This window comes from Grampus griseus, assembly GCF_964374135.1.
Source record: "Grampus griseus genome assembly, chromosome: 12".
Classification (NCBI taxonomy): domain Eukaryota; kingdom Metazoa; phylum Chordata; class Mammalia; order Artiodactyla; family Delphinidae; genus Grampus; species Grampus griseus.
The window spans coordinates 55,442,577-55,459,833 of record NC_139006.1 but is presented as its reverse complement, the minus strand read 5'-3'; positions in this window follow the sequence as shown (position 1 = coordinate 55,459,833).

The window sequence follows — 17,257 nt, the reverse complement described above, 5'->3', positions numbered from 1 at the left end:
AAAGCAGATGATACTTTCCTCACACCTGCTTCCTTTTGCTTGCTGTCTGGAACACAGTTATGATAGCTGGAGATCCAGCAGCTATAATAAAGAGAATTGAAAATGTAAGCCATGCATAAGGCTGGCAAAGCAGAAAGACAAAAGGAACTTTGGTAACTCAAAACCTACCATACCAGCCCAGCACTGCCTAGGTCTGTATTTTATGTGATAATCTCCCTCAGGAAAAATAATTCCTACTGTTATTTTAAATTATTATGAGCATCTCAATACACTTCTAATGGACACAAGGAGAATGCAACATTCATTAAATGTAGAAATCTTGAAGCTGTATACTTTTTAAAAATCATGCTTTCTGTGATTAAGAACTGCTTAGAAATGGATTAAATATGCTAAAGTAAAAATGATCTTCTCCCTAGAGCTAGTAAAAGACTGAAACCCAGTAAGTAATCAGGAAATGTTCATTGAATGAATCTGTTAGTGGGTAAATAAATTAATAAATTAATCTTCTACTCTTTCCAAATGTGGTTAATTTCATCCTTTTAATAGCTGATGTTTGGTGCTGGCACTCTTACATCTCATCTCTATCAGATGGTAGAGAAAGAAAAAGACTCACATTAGCCAAATGTTGCTAATTTTAACACTTCAATATCTCAGTAAATTGAGAACTTTCATTTATTGCATAGGAACATGTTAAGATATCTTAGGCATATATAGATAAAATTAATGCCTAGAAAGGCTAGACAAGGACTAATATACTAAATTTTAAAGAACACATAAATCCATAAGAGAAAGGTTTTTACCAAATAGGAAAAAATGAGAGGACTTAAATGATGAGGTCAGAGAAAAAGAAGTGGCTTTATACATATGAAATGGTACCTGGCCTCATACACTATTACACAACAGCATAATAAAAAAAAATAATTACCTTCAACTTTCAGTATTCAGAAAAACAAATAAAAAGTTGGCCTGGAGTTAGGGAAACATGTGCTCTCATTTTTTTTTGGTAGGAGTACAATTTGGTAACCAATTTACTGGACAATTTTGCAACATCTACCAATATTGAGAAGAAATTTATCCATTGACCTAGTAATCCCATTCAAAGGACTTTATTATACAAATATGCTTGTATATTTTCACAGAGATGTATATGTAGTAATGTTTGTTATCAACGGTTAAAGAAAAGAGTTGTGAAATATCCTTTATTTCCACTGAGCATTTCCCTAATATGAACATTTTATTTACATAATGAATACTAAGAAGACTATAAAAGCGTGGTTCTTTATGTGCTAAGATGGAAGGATCCAGAAGATACATTTAGTAAGAATAACATAAACCTCGATGTTTATTTGGTTTTAGTGCATAAAACACTCATTTTGGTTAGTGTTCTTCATCTTCCTAAGGTCATAAATTGAAATCTTACCCTTGATCCAGTTATTTAGTAAATTTTGTCAACTAGAAGAGGGTATTAGAATAGTTCAATGCAATTTACCCCCACTACTGGAGAATAAAATTAGAGTGATCTCTTACACTGACATGATTCTATCACTTTTCTATGGGTCCCACTGCAAAGTACTGTTTAATACCTGAGCTGGTAATCCAGTTCACAAGCAGTTCCTGGTAATATGAGAAAACAAGCTCTAGTTACTCTGATGAATACTTTATCTGGTTCATGGGAAAATTAAATTCTCCTTGTCCTTGGGCTGATCAGATCAGGTCCATGAGATGTTGTGTATCTTTTTTAGCCAAAACACCAGCAAGGTTATTGTTCATTAAATTATCTACCCCATGGTCCACACTGTTATTTCATTTAAACATGTCCTACAGTAGTGAATCTCACAGACCTATTATCACTACATTTAAGGTTATTGCCTTTAATTTGTTTCAAATTTGCCAGCCCTTCTGCCTTGCCTCTAATATCTTATTTTCTGGCTGTACCAAAGTACAATAGAATTTTCTTTCTTTTTTTTCATGCTGCCCGTCTCCTTATAATTACATTGTTAGAGTGCTAATGACTCCATATTTCATTACCTTAAGTGTGCTTTTACCCTGTCCCCAGTTTCCTTACTTTAGTCCAGGATATCTATCTTATAGAAGATAACATTAAGTTTCAGTTGTTCAGTAGTTCAGTTTAACTACTCCGGGTTACATAGTTCATGGCAATGACAAATATCTACAATGAGGAGTGACCTTGAAAATGACTGAGATTTTAATTTTGCTTGGATGTGATCTAAAATGGCAAAAGGCAAAATATGATCTGGAAATTTCACAAAACTATGGCAAATTATTTTTTTGTTTTTTCTATAGACAAATGTCTATAAGATAAAGTAGCATAGTAGGGGAGAGGGAAGACACAAAAACACTCTTTGGAGTGAGGCAGAACTGGTTTTGAATCTCAGCCCTACTCTACCTAATTGCATCACATTGGAAAGGTTACATAAATTCCATGAGCTTTAGTTTCTGTATAAAATAGGTAAAATGATGAATACTCACCAAGTTGTTCAACCCAACACTAATCAGGTGTTCAATAAATTTACATATTATTATTTAAATAGAAAGTCAATAGTTCCTTATAAGGATAAAGTTTTATTCTGGAGACAGAAATAGTTGAGAAAAATCAGACTACAGGAACTATATGAATAACAAAGATTTGGGAAATAGTCTTATATTAATTAATTGGCAAAATATAAATATCATTTTATCATATATTTATCCTAACATCAACATATGTTTAAAAAAATAGGTAAATAAACATGGATGAAAGAAAAAAATTGAATACATTATGTTCTGAATGAACAACATAGTATAGAAAAAGAAAATGGCAGTATTTAAAGCTAGAATCATTTTTGGCTCAACTATTGGGAAATTAGGAAAACTTCTGTTTTCTCATCTGTTAAACTGAAATGTTGAAGAAGAAGTTCCCTTAGGTTCTCTGTGGTTTCACCATTCTATAATAAAATGATATGTGGCCTTTTCCTGTCCAGGTGCCCTGTTTTTCACTACCAGATAATTCTTAGTTCTTCCCTTGTTGGTATGTCCGTGATAAACAGTTTTGTTCACCTATATATACCTGGACAATCTCTGTTTTTCTACTCAATTAGCTAAATTATGAAATTGCTTCTTAGCTTCTGATTTGCAGCTTTGTGAAGGAGGGGCTTAGTCAATGGTGTGCTGTTAAATGTTTAACAACTAGGTTTCCAAAAAAAAAGAAGAGAGAGAGAGAGAGTCCTGCTTTGAAGCATTTGCCAATTTCTGTGGTGTAAATACTCCCACCATGGTTTGTTTCAATCTGTCAATGTGACATTTCTGAAGGTAGACATGGAAGAGATAGGTATTAGCCCACCATTGTATAGTACTCCACAAACAGATACAATAGACTTAAGAGCATAGATAACATAAAATGCAATAAAATAATTAGAAAGGGATATATTTTGAGTATTAATTACCCTTGCTTTTATTATAGATTATTTAACTGATAATTAATATAATTTAGTTTCTAATCCTGGCTGTGTTCAAAAAATCAGCTTGCAAAATTCCTGAAAATTTAACAATTAGTCCTTTTGAGCTGGTATGAGCTGACTCCAGCACATCACTGACACTTAGTTCCAAAGCTTAATTGGAAGAGGCAGGATGTTGTTGGTTCCAGCTACTGGGACTTTGAAGGATTAGCTGATCTTCAGAAGGTTACATCTCTAACTCCAGGGAAGAAAAAAGAGAATTGGTAAATTACACAGTTTTGTATCAACTATTAGCAATGAAGTTTATGTTAGATGTCATCAATGGGTATTTTAATATACAATTTTTGTGTATGTTTAAATTTGTGTATGTATTATTCGTCAATAGATGTTTTATAAAATTTAAAAATTGTCTTATTGCCTATACAATTCAACTCTTGGGAAGCTAAAAAGCAAATGGTGATAGAACTGGCAGCTATCTACCAATGAAGCAGAGTATTTATATGCATTTCCAAAAGTAACAAGTAATGATTAAAAGGAATTATAATTTTTTTCAAGTCCTGATAAATTGTCAAAAATATGATTGTAATTAGGACAATGGGCAAGATGATCAGGTTCTATGTGATAAATTATTTGCTATCAGTGTCTAATTCTGAAGGCACTGTCTCACCTGTTATGAAAAAATCTGTGTAGGTACAGATGGGCATTTGGAAGGAAAAAACAGACCATAAAACATTCAAACTCTGTGTCAGATCTAAGGCAAGAATAAAATTAACATATAATTTGCATATCAGTAGTAGGTAAAAAGAGCAATGCTGGTCTAAAACAAATAAAAAGAATAATGTCAAGGGCTTCCCTCATGGCACAGTGGTTGGGAGTCTGCCTGCTGATGTAGGGGACGCGGGTTCGTGCCCCAGTCTGGGAGGATTCCACATGCCATGGAGCAGCTGGGCCCATGAGCCATGGCCGCTGAGCCTGTGCGTCCAGAGCCTGTGCTCTGCAATGGGAGAGGCCACAGCAGTGAGAGGCCCGCATACTGAAAATAACAAAAAACAGAAACTTAACATAGGGCTTCCCTGGTGGCGCAGTAGTTGAGAGTCCGCCTGCCCATGCAGGGGACACGGGTTCGTGCCCCGGTCTGGGAAGATCCCACATGCCGCAGAGCGGCTAGGCCCGTGAGCCATGGCCACTGAGTGTGCACATCCAGAGCCTGTGCTCCGCAAAGGGAGAGGCCACAACAGTGAGAGGCACACGTACCGCAAAAAAAAAAAAAAAATGCCAATATTATCTTAAAAGTTGGTTTTGGCAAATCATCTCAATCGATCCATAGTTGGTTTGATAAAATTGCTAACATATTTCTCAAAGTTGCCTCATAAATGAAATTGATGTATGCTTCAGGGGTTGTGCTGCTTCCAGAGAAAAAGGAAACCAGATTGATATGGGCAAAAATGTAATGAACAACAATGTAGGTGTAGCAACTGGGGGAGGCGTTACTGATCTGCAAAAAGCTGCAGAGTTGGTAATAGAATATGGCAGCCCTAGGTGCAAGGTAAACAGACTACTAACAAGAACATTTCTCAATTTAAACAACAAAATGAAATAAGAATGTATAATCAGGAAGCTAAGGGCAGTTACACAAGTAAAAAAAAGAAACAAAACAGAATTTTGTCAAGTTCTGAATTTAATTCAGTTTTCAAACTTAGAACTTATTGTTTGAGAGGAGGACTAGATTCCCAGGAGGAAGGTATACCACAGCAAGGGTATGTGGTGATGATTCTCCCAGTTCTTACCAAAAAAAATCCATGGCCATTTACATAAGTAACATACATGATGGAAGAGAAAAACACAAACATTTTTGAGATTGTTGATCATAAGTTATCTATCATCAATACCCAGAAACTGAAAACTTCATCATGCCCCCACTGCACCATTAAATTTGGGTCAAACGGGAAAATAAATAGAATACACGACCAGGTTTTTGTCACAGAGGATCAGTTGACTCCATTGGCCCACTCAATGGTCATTTCTCTGGTCCTCAAATGTATACTTAAAATATAACTGGTTGTTGGAAGAACACCCATATTAGCTCCTTGGCTTGTGGGATAAAAGCAAAGGTCATAGGGCTTCCCTGGTGGCGCAGTGGTTGAGAGTCCGCCTGCCGATGCAGGGGACGTGGGTTCGTGCCCCGGTCCGGGAGGATCCCACATGCCGCGGAGCGGCTGGGCCTGTGAGCCATGGCCGCTGAGCCTGCGCGTCTGGAGCCTGTGCTCTGCAACGGGAGAGGCCACAACAGTGAGAGGCCCGCGTTCCGCAAAAAAAAAAAAAAAAAAGCAAAGGTCATGTGACAGCTTCCAATACTGCCCATCTCTAGGGCAAAATGGCAAATCAAAAATTGCCACTCAAAGAGCTAATGTACACAGGATAGCTGTTCTCCTATATCTTTATTTATTGCATATTGTGGATCTTGCAGAGGCTAGAGAAAACCTAGAGGAGAATATTAAACTATCCCAAGCTCAATAATATTTTATTCCCAAATGCAGCTGCCATGCTTATCTTTGTTCAGATATATGGTATGCTGTCATTTAACTGGTGCATGTATTTTTATTTATTCCTGTCAGAAAGAAGGATCAGAAATATTTGGCATACATATGAGAACAAAAAGTAAAACAGTTTACATCTTACTCCAAATTCTAATAAAATTTTATTAACAGAAATAGGCATCCAGCTGGATATTGCCCACCACCTACAGTTCTCCAATTTTTTGTACAGTGACCAAGAGGGGTAAGGAGATAAATCTTAAGGGTTTGTGTACTTCATCTGTTGTTTTTTGAGGAAGAAGATTTTTATTTTCCTTCAAGTAAGAGAGATGGGAGTGGGGGAAAGAGGATTCTAACCAATAATGGGGAGGATGAAGCCACTATTTTAAACCCAAAGAACTCAGGGAAATTTGAATATTTATGATTTATGAGTATATCAATATAAATACACGGGTGTCCTCTTTCCATGTCTCCTTCCCAGTCAGGACCCTGACCCTGGCATATCAGATTTTCAGGGGTTGCAAAATTACCCTTCTCTGGAATTCTTTTACAATTCTGCTTAAGACCAGAGCCTTGTTATCAGCTTTCTTGGTCCTCTGTTCACAGGAGATGAGTCCTTTTACAATCTACTAAGGAGGTCCTGTGACTTTCATCTTTAGCCTTTAATGGATAATTAATTACCTTCTACATTTTATTGATTTTCACCAAATCATCTACTGCCCTCAACAGTCTTCAAATTCTATGGTGCTTAGAATTATTATCTCCCTCTGAAATTATCAAAAGGATGATGCATTATCCTAGTCCATGCATTGCTTTCCATCACTATGCCATTCCATATTAGCACCAATGAAATATTTAACAAATCTGCTACTACATGACAGAGACTATCAGTGCTCTGTATCCCATCAGTGATCAGGTCCTCATTGCCAGTCAGCTAGTGAGTGATTCTACTCTAAAATTCCATTTCATACTCTACTTTCTTGGACCACTCTTACACCAACTGTTGTAGGTGAGAACTCCTTAGGAAACAGATTTCTGAAATAGAGTTTTATTGTGAGCATTCTTAAATCCACACCTGTTAGGCAGTTAAAAACAGGATTAAGTACAAAGTTAAATTGGGACATAATGAATTTATATTATAAATCTCAGCCTTTGAGGGAGACTGAAGTTGGGATAGCCCTTCAGAATTGCCCTGAATTAGAGCAAGAGGGACAGACTTAAACTGTTGCACTAACCAGCCACTGGATGCAAGACATCCCTGTGAAGATGATGAGACTTTGGGTAAGATGGCTTTCTTTCGCCAAGGGTAATGTGTGGAAGGGAGGTTTCAGTGAGAATCTGTAAGCCATCAACTCTCTAAGCAGCTAAGACAATAAATTTTGTAAGTTGGGTGGAGGATGAAAACTGGGTGGTACAACACAGTGTCTGCTATAGGGAAGTAATTCTGGAAGAAGTAATAATGAAGAAGGTCTTTGTCTTGTGAATGGATAGGATTTCAAAGGTTAGGAAGAAGAAAGTTCATAAACAAAGTCAAGAGACAAGAAAGGAAAAAAATGTGTAAAAGGAATGGCAAGGGGCCTATTCATTTGGTAGAACCATAATTAGACAAATGTATTGCAGTTGTGAAAGATGAGAGTACTCATATCCATGCACAGAGAGCTATGAGAAGTCAGGTTAGGCAGATTGAAATATATAAAATGTCTCTTGTCATTTCTTTAAGATATAAGTTTCAGGTGTATAGCATTAAAATTCAGCATCTCTATACCTACAAAGTGATCAGTACCAAAAGTCTTGGTACTATCCATTGCCATACAGTTGACCCCCTTCACCTATTTTGCTTACTCTGATCCCTCTTCCCCTCTGGTAACCACAAATCTGTTCTTTGTTACTGTTTGTTTTTCTTTTATTTTGTTTGTTCATTTGTTTTATTTTTTTTAGATTATGTACATGAGGAAAATCATATGGTATTTGTCTTTCTCCATCTGACATATTTCACTTAGTACAATGCCCTCAAGGTCCATTCATGTTGTCACAAATGGCAGGATTTCATCTTTTTTTAATAGTTCAGTAGGAGGCGAAGATGGCAGAAGGGAGGGGAAGATGGCGGATGAGTAAGACATGGAGATCACCTTTCTCCCTACAGATACACCAGAAATACATCTACACGTGGAATAACTCCTACAGAACACTTACTGAATGCTGGCAGAAGACCTCAGACCTCCCAAAAAGCAAGAAACTCCCCACGTAACTGGGTAGGGCAAAAGAAAAAAGAATAAACAGAGACAAAAGAATAGGGATGGGACCTGCACCAGTGGGAGGGAGCTGTGAAGGAGGAAAGATTTCCACACACTAGGAAGCCCCTTTGCGGGCAGAGACTGTGGATGGCAGAGGGGGAAAGCTTCGGAGCCACGGAGGAGAGCACAGCAACAGGGGTGCGGAGGGCTAAGTGGAGAGATTCCCACACAGATGATCAGTGCAGACCGGCACTCACCAGCCCGAGAGGCTTGTCTGCTCACGCTCCGGGGCGGGCGGGGCTGGGAGCTGAGGCTTAGGCTTCCGTCAGAGCGCAGGGAGAGGACTGGGTTTGGCGGCGTGACACAGCCTGCAGGGGGTTAGTGTACCACAGCTAGCCGGGAGGGACTCCGGGAAAAAGTCTGGACCTGCCGAAGAGGCAAGAGACATTTTCTTCCCTCTTTGTTTCCTGGTGCGTGAGGACAGGGGATTAAGAGTACTGCTTAAAGGAGCTCCAGAGACGGGTGCGAGCCGCGGCTAAAAGCGCGGACCCCAGAGACGGGCAAGAGACGCTAAGGCCTCTGCTGCCACCACCAAGAAGCCTGTGTGCAAGCACAGGTCACTCTCCACACCTCCCTTCCCGGGAGCCTGTGCAGCCAGCCACTGCCAGGGTCCCGTGATCCAGGGACAACTTCCCTGGGATAACACACGGTGCACCTCAGGCTGGTGCAACGTCATTCTGGCCTGTGCCACCGCAGGCTCACCCTGCATCTGCACCCCCTCCCTCCCCCCGGCCTGAGTGAGCCAGAGCCCCAAAATCAGCAGCTCCTTTAACCCCGTCCTGTCTGAGCGAGGAACAGACGCCCGCAGGTGACCTACACGCAGAGGCGGGGCCAAATCCAAAGCTGAGCCCTGGGAGCTGAGCGAACACAGAAGAGAAAGGGAAATCTCTCCAAGCAGCCTCAGAAGCAGCGGATTAAAGTTTCACAATCAACTTGATGTCCCTGCATCTGTGGAATACATGAATAAACAACGAATCATCCCAAATTGAGGAGGTGGACTTTGGGTGTAAGATTTATGATTTTTTCCCCTTTTCCTCTTTTTGTGAGTGTGTATGTGTATGCTTCTGTGTGAGATATTGTGTGCATAGCTTTGCTTCCACCATTTGTCCTAGGGTTCTATCTGTCCGTTTTTTTTTTTTTTTAATATAATTATTTTCTTAATTTTTTTTTATTTAATAACTTTAATTTTACTTTATCTTCTTTCTTTCTTCTTTCTTTCTTTCTTTCTTTCTTTCTTTCTTTCTTTCTTTCTTTCTTTCTTTCTTTCTTTCTTTCTTTCTTTCTTTCTTTCTTTCTTTCTTTCTTTCCTTCCTTCCTTGCCTCCTTTAAACAATGAATCATTCCAAATTGAGGAGGTGGACTTTGAGAGGAAGATTTATGATTTTTTCCCCTTTTCCTCTTTTTGTGAGTGTGTATGTGTATGCTTCTGTGTGAGATTTTGTCTGTATAGCTTTGCTTCCACCATTTTTCTTAGGGTTCTATCCATCCGTTTTTTGTTTGTTTTTTAAATTTTTTTCTTAATAATTATTTTTATTTTTAATAACTTTATTATATTTTATCTTACTTTATTTTATTTTACTTTATCTTCCTTCTTTCTTTCCTTTTTCCTTCCTTCCCTCCTTCCTTCCGTCCTCCCTCCCTCCATCCCTCCTTTCTGTCTTTCTTTCCTTTTGTCTATCCTTCTTTCTTTCTTTCTTACTTTCTTTCTTTCTTTCTACTTCTACTAATTCTTTCTTTCCACATTTTATCCCTTTTATTCTGAGCTGTGTGGATGAAAGTCTTTTGGTGCTGAAGCCAGGAGTCAGTGTTGTGCCTCTGAGGTCGGAGAGCCAACTTCAGGACACTGGTCCACAAGAGACCTCTCACCTCCACATAATATCAAATGGTGAAAATCTCCCAGAGATCTCCATATCAACACCAGCACCCAGCTTCACTCAACGACCAGCAATCAACAGTGCTGGACACCCTATGAGAAACAATTAACAAGACAGGAACACAACACCACTCATTAGCAGAGAGGCTGCCTAAAATCATAATAAGTTCACAGACACCCTAAAACACACCACCAGACGTGGACCTGCCCACTAGAAAGACAAGATCCAGCCTCATCCATCAGAACACAGGCACTAGTCCCCTCCAACACGAAGCCTACACAACCCACTGAACCAACGTTAGCCACTGGGGACAGACACCAAAAACAATGGGAAATATGAACCTGCACCCTACAAAAAGGAGACCCCAAACACAGTAAGATAAGCAAAATGAGAAGACAGAAAAACATACAGCAGATGAAGGAGCAAGAAAATAACCCACCAGACCTAACAAATGAAAAGGAAATAGGCAGTCTACCTGAAAAAGAATTCGGAATAATGATAGTAAAGATGATCCAAAATCTTGGAAATAGAATAGACAAAATGCAAGAAACATTTAACAAGGACCTAGAAAAACTAAAGATGAAACAAACAACAATGAACAACACAATAAATGAAATGAAAAATACTCTAGATGGGATCAATAGCAGATTAACTGAGGCAGAAGAACGGATAAATGACCTGGAAGATAAAATAGTGGAAATAACTACTGCAGAGCAGAATAAAGAAAAAAGAATGAAAAGAACTGAGGACAGTCTCAGAGACCTCTGGGACAACATTAAACTCACCAGAAGAAGTGGTTCCAGAAGAAGTGGTTCCAGAAGAAGAAGAGAAAAGAAAGGGACTGAGAACATATTTGAAGAGATTATAGTTGAAAACTTCCCTAATGTGGGAAAGGAAATAGTTAATCAAGTCAAGGAAGCATAGAGAATCCCATACAGGATAAATCCAAGGAGAAATTCGCCAAGAGACATTAATCAAACTGTCAAAAATTAAATAGAAAGAAAACATATTAAAAGCAGCAAATGAAAAACAACAAATAACACACAAGGGAATCCCCATAATGTTAACAGCTGATCTTTAAACAGAAACACTGCAAGCCAGAAGAGACTGACAGGACATATTTGAAGTGATGAAGGAGAAAAACCCACAACCCAGGTTACTCTACCCAGAAAGGATCTCATTCAGATTTGATAGAGAAATTAAAACCTTTACAAACAAGCAAAGGCTGAGAGAGTTCAGCACCACCAAACCAGCTTTACAACAAATGCCAAAGGAAATTCTCTAGGCAAGAAATACAAGAGCAGGAAAAGACCTACAATAATGAACCCAAAACAATTAAGAAAATGGGAATAGGAACATACATATTGATAATTCCCTTAAATGTAAAAGGAATAAATGTTCCCACCAAAAGATACAGATTGGCTGAATGGATACAAAAACAAGACCCACATATATGCTGTCTACAAGAGACCCACTTCAGACCTAGAGACACATACAGACTGAAAGTAAGGGGATGGAAAATGATATTCCATGCAAATGGAAACCAAAAGAAAGCTGGAGTAACAATTCTCATACCAGACAAAATAACCATTAAAATAAAGACTATTAGAAGAGAAAAGAAGGACACTACATAATGATCAAGGGATCGTTCCAAGAAGAAGATATAACAATTGTAAATATTTATGCACCCAACATAGGAGCACCTCAATACATAAGGCAAATACTAATAGCCATAAAAGGGAAAATTGACAGTAACACATTCATAGTAGGGGAATTTAACACCCCACTTTCACCAATGGACAGATCATAAAAAATGAAAATAAATAAGGAAACACAAGCTTTAAATGATACATTAAACAAAATGGACTTAATTCATATTTATAGGACACTCCATCCAAAAGCAACAGAACACACACTATTCTCAAGTGCTCATGGAAAATTCTCCGGGATAGATCATGTCTTGGGTCACAAATCAAGCCTTGGTAAATTTAAGAAAATCGAAATTGTATCAAGTATCTTTTCTGAACACAATGCTATGAGACTAGATATCAATTAGAGGAAAAGCTCTGTAAAAAATACAAACACATGGAGGCTAAACAATACACTACTCAATGACGAAGTGATCACTGAAGAAATCAAAGAGGAAATTAAAAAATACCTAGAAACAAATGACAATGGAAACACGAAGACCAAAACCTATGGGATGCAGCAAAAACAGTTCTAAGGGGGAAGTTTATAGCAATACAATCTTACCTTAATAAACAGGAAACATCTTGAATAAACAACCTAACCTTGACCCTAAAGCAATTAGAGAAAAAAGAACAAAAAGCCCCCCGAAGTTAGCAGAAGGAAAGAAATCTTAAATATCAGATCAGAAATAAATGAAAAAGAAATGAATGTAATGATAGGAAAGATCAATAAAACTAAGTGCTGGTTCTTTGAGAAAATAAACAAAGTGATAAACCATTAGCCAGACTCATCAAGAAAAAAAAGGGAGAAGACTCAAATCAATAGAATTAGAAATGAAAAAGGAGAAGTAACAACTAACACTGCAGAAATACAAAAGATCATGAGAGATTACTACGAGCAACTCTATGCCAATTAAATGGACAATCTGGAGGAAATGGACAAATTCTTAGAAATGCAGAACTTGCCAAGACTGAATCAGGAAGAAACAGAAAATAAGAACAGACCAATCACAAGCACTGAAATTGAAACTGTGATTAAAAATCTTCCAACAAACCAAAGCCCAGGACCAGATGGCTTCACAGGCGAATTCTATCAAACATTTAGAGAAGAGCTAACACCTATCCTTCTCAAAGTCTTCCAAAATACAGCAGAGGGAGGAACACTCCTGAACTCATTCTACGAGGCTAGCATCACCTTGATACCAAAACCAGACAAGAATATCACAAAGAAAGAAAGCAACAGGCCAATATCACTGATGAACATAGATGCAAAAATCCTCAACAAAATACTAACAAACAGAATCCAACAGCACATTAAAAGGATCATACACCATAATCAAGTGGGGTTTATTCCAGGAATGTAAGGATTCTTCAATATATGCAAATCAAACAATGTGATAAACCATATTAAAAAATTGAATGAGACAAACCATATGATAGTCTCAATAGATGCAGAGAAACTTTTGACACAATCCAACACCCATTTATGATAATAACCCTGCAAAAAGTAGGCATAGAGGGAACTCTCCTCAACATAATATAGGCCATATATCACAAACCCACAGCCAACATTGTCCTCAATGGTGAAAAACTGAAAGCATTTCCACTAAGATCAGGAACAAGACAACATTGCCCACTCTCATCACTCTTATTGAACATAGTTTTGGAAGTTTTAGCCACAGCAATCAGAGAAGAAAAGGAAATAAAAGGAATCCAAATCTGAAAACAAGAAATAAAGCTGTCACTGTTTGCAGATGACATGATACTATACATAGAGAATCCTAAAGATGCTACCAGAAAACTACTAGAGCTAATCAATGAATTTGGTAAAGTAGCAAGATACAAAATTAATGCACAGAAATATCTGGCATTCCTATACAGTAATGATGAAAAATCTGAAAGTGAAATCAAGAAAACACTCCCATTTACCATTGCAACAAAAAGAATAAAATATCTAGGAATAAACCTACCTAAGGAGACAAAGACCTGTATGCAGAAAATTATAAGATACTGATGAAAGAAATTAAAGATGGTACAAATAGATGAAGAGATATACCATGTTCTTGGATTGGAAGAATCAATGTTGTGAAAATGCCTCTACTACCCAAAGCAATCTACAGATTCAATGCAATCCCTATCAAACTACCACTGGCACTTTTCACAGAACTAGAACAAAAAAATTCACAATTTGTATGGAAACACAAACGACCCCAAATAACCAAAGCAATCTTGAGAAAAAAAAATGGAGCTGGAGGAATCAGGCTTCCTGACTTCAGACTATATACAAAGCTACAGTAATCAAGACAGTACGGTACTGGCACAAAAACAGAAAGATAGATCAATGGAACAGGATAGAAAGCCCAGAGATAAACCCATGCACATATGGTTACCTTATCTTTGATAAAGGAGGCAGGAATGTACAGTGGAGAAAAGACAGCCTCTTCAGTAAGTGGTGCTGGGAAATCTGGACAGGTACATGTAAAAGTATGAGATTAGATCACTCCCTAACACCATACACAAAAGTAAGCTCAAAATGAATTAAAGACCTAAATGAAAGGCCAAAAACTATCAAACTCTTAGAGGAAAACATAGGTAGAACACTGTATGACATAAATCACAGCAAGAGCCATTTTGACCCACCTTCTACAGAAATGGAAATAAAAACAAAAATAAACAAATGTGACCTAAGGATACTTCAAAGCTTTTGCACAGCAAAGGTAAGCATAAACAAGACCAAAAGACAACCCTCAGAATGGGAGAAAATATTTTCAAATGAAGAAACTGACAAAGGATTAATCTCCAAAATTTACAAGCATCTCATGCAGCTTAATAACAAAAAAACAAACAACCCAATCCAAAAATGAGCAGAAGAGCTAAATAGACATTTCTCCAAAGAAGATATACAGACTTCCAACAAACACATGATAGAATGCTCAACATCATTAATCATTATAGAAATGCAAATCAAAACTACAATGAGATATCATCTCACACCAGTCAGAATGGCCATCATCAAAATATCTAGAAACAATAAATGCTGGAGAAGGTGTGGAGAAAAGGGAACACTCTTGCACTGCTGGTGAGAATGTGAATTGGTACAGCCACTATGGAGAACAGTATTGTGGTTCCTTAAAATACTACAAAGAGAACTACCATATGCTCCAGCAATCCCACTACTGGGCATATACCCTGAGAAAACCATAATTCAAAAAGAGTCATGTACCAAAATGTTAATTGCAGCTCCATTTACAATAGCCTGGAGATGGAAATAACCTAAGTGTCTGCCATCGGATGAATGGGTAAAGAAGATGTGGGAAATATATACAATGGAATATTACTCAGCCATAAAAAGAAACGAAATTGAGCTATTTGTAATGAGGTGGATAGACCTAGAGTCTGTCATACAGAGTGAAGTAAGTCAGAAAGAGAAAGATAAATACCGTATGCTAACATATATATGGAATTTAAGAAAAAAAAAATGTCATGAGGAACCTAGGGGTAAGACAGGAATAAAGACACAGACCTACTAGAGAATGGACTTGAGGATATGCGGAGGGGGAATGGTAAGCTGTGACAAAGTGACAGAGTGGCATGGACATATATACGCTACCAAACGTAATGTAGATAGCTAGTGGGAAGCAGCCGCATAGCACAGGGAGATCAGCTCGGTGTTTTGTGACTGCCTGGAGGGGTGGGAGGGAGGAAGATGCAAGAGGGAAGGGATATGGGATCATATGTATATGTATAACTGATTCACTTTGTTATGAAGCAGAAACTAACACACCATTGTAAAGCAATTATACTCTAATAAAGATGTAAAAAAATAAAAATAGTTGAGTAATATTCTGTGTGTGTGTGTGTGTGTGTGTGTGCGTGTGTATACACACCACATCTTCTTTATGCATACATCCATTAATGGACACTTATGGACAATTGTTTCCATATCTTTGCTATTGTAAATAATGTTATAATATATTTTTCAAATTACTGTTTTAATGTTGTTTGGATAAATATCTAGAAGTGGAATTGCTGCATCATATGGTAGTCTTACCCTTAATTATTTTAGGAACTTCCATATTGTGTTTTATAGAGGCTGCACCAATTTATAGTTACACCAACAGTTTATGAGAATCCCCTTTTCTCCATATCCCCTTCAACATTCATTATTTCTTGTCTTTTCAATGATAAGCATTCTAAGAGGTGTAAAGTGATATCTCATTGTGGTTTTTATTTGCATTTCTCTAATAATTAGTGAGGTTAAGTATTTTTTTTTCTCATGCCTGTTGGTTATCTGTATGTTTTCTTTGTAAAAATATCTATTCAGGTCTTCTGCCCATTTTTTAATTAGGTTGTTTCATTGTTGTTGTTTAGTTGTATGAGTTCTTTATGTATTGAGGATAAAAACCTGTTATTAGATATATAATTTGCAAATATATTCTCTCATTTAGTAGGTTGTTTTTCATTTAGATGATGGTTTCCTCTATTGTTCAGAAGTTTTTTGGTTTGATGTAGTTTCATTTGTTTATTTTCACTTCTATTTTTCTTCCCTTTGAGTTAGATCCACAAACACATCACTAAGACAGGTGTCAATGAGGTTGCTGTCTGTTTTCTTCTAGGAATAATATGGTTTCAGATCTTACATTCAAGTGTTTGATCCATGTTGAAGTAAATTTTGTGTTTAGTGTAAAATAGTGGTACAGTTTCATTATTTTGTATGTGGCTGTTCAGTTTTCCCAATACCAGTTATTGAAGATACTGTCCCTTCACTTGTATCTTCTTTGCTCCTTTGTTATAAACTAATAGTCCATATATTTGTGTATTTATTTCTGGACTCTCAATTCTCTTATATTGATGTGTGTCTTTTTTTGTGTGAGTACCATGCTGTTTTTATTACTATAGCTTTGTAGTATAGTCTGAAATCAGGGTGTATGACCTTCAGCTTTGTTCTTCTTTCACAAAATTATTTTGGTTATTTGGGATATTTTGTGTTTCCATAAAAAATTAAAATTATTTTTTTCTAGTTCTGTGAAATATGGCTTTGGAATTTTGATATGGTTTACATTGAATCTGCAGTTTGCTTTTAGCAGTATGGCCATTTTAACAATATTAATTCTTCTAATCCATGAGCACAGAATATCTTCCCATTTATTTGTGTCTTATTTGATTTCTTTCATCAGTGTCTTATAATTTTCAGTTTTTAGGTCTTTAACCTCCTTGGTTAAATTAATTCCTAGGTATTTTATTCTTTTTTTTTTTTTTTTTTTTTTTTTGCAGTATGCGTGCCTCTCACTGTTGTGGCCTCTCCCATTGTGGAGCACAGGCTCCGGACGCGCAGGCTCAGTGGCCATGGCTCATGGGCCCAGCTGCTCTGCCGCATGTGGGATCTTCCCGGACCGGGGCACAAACCCGTGT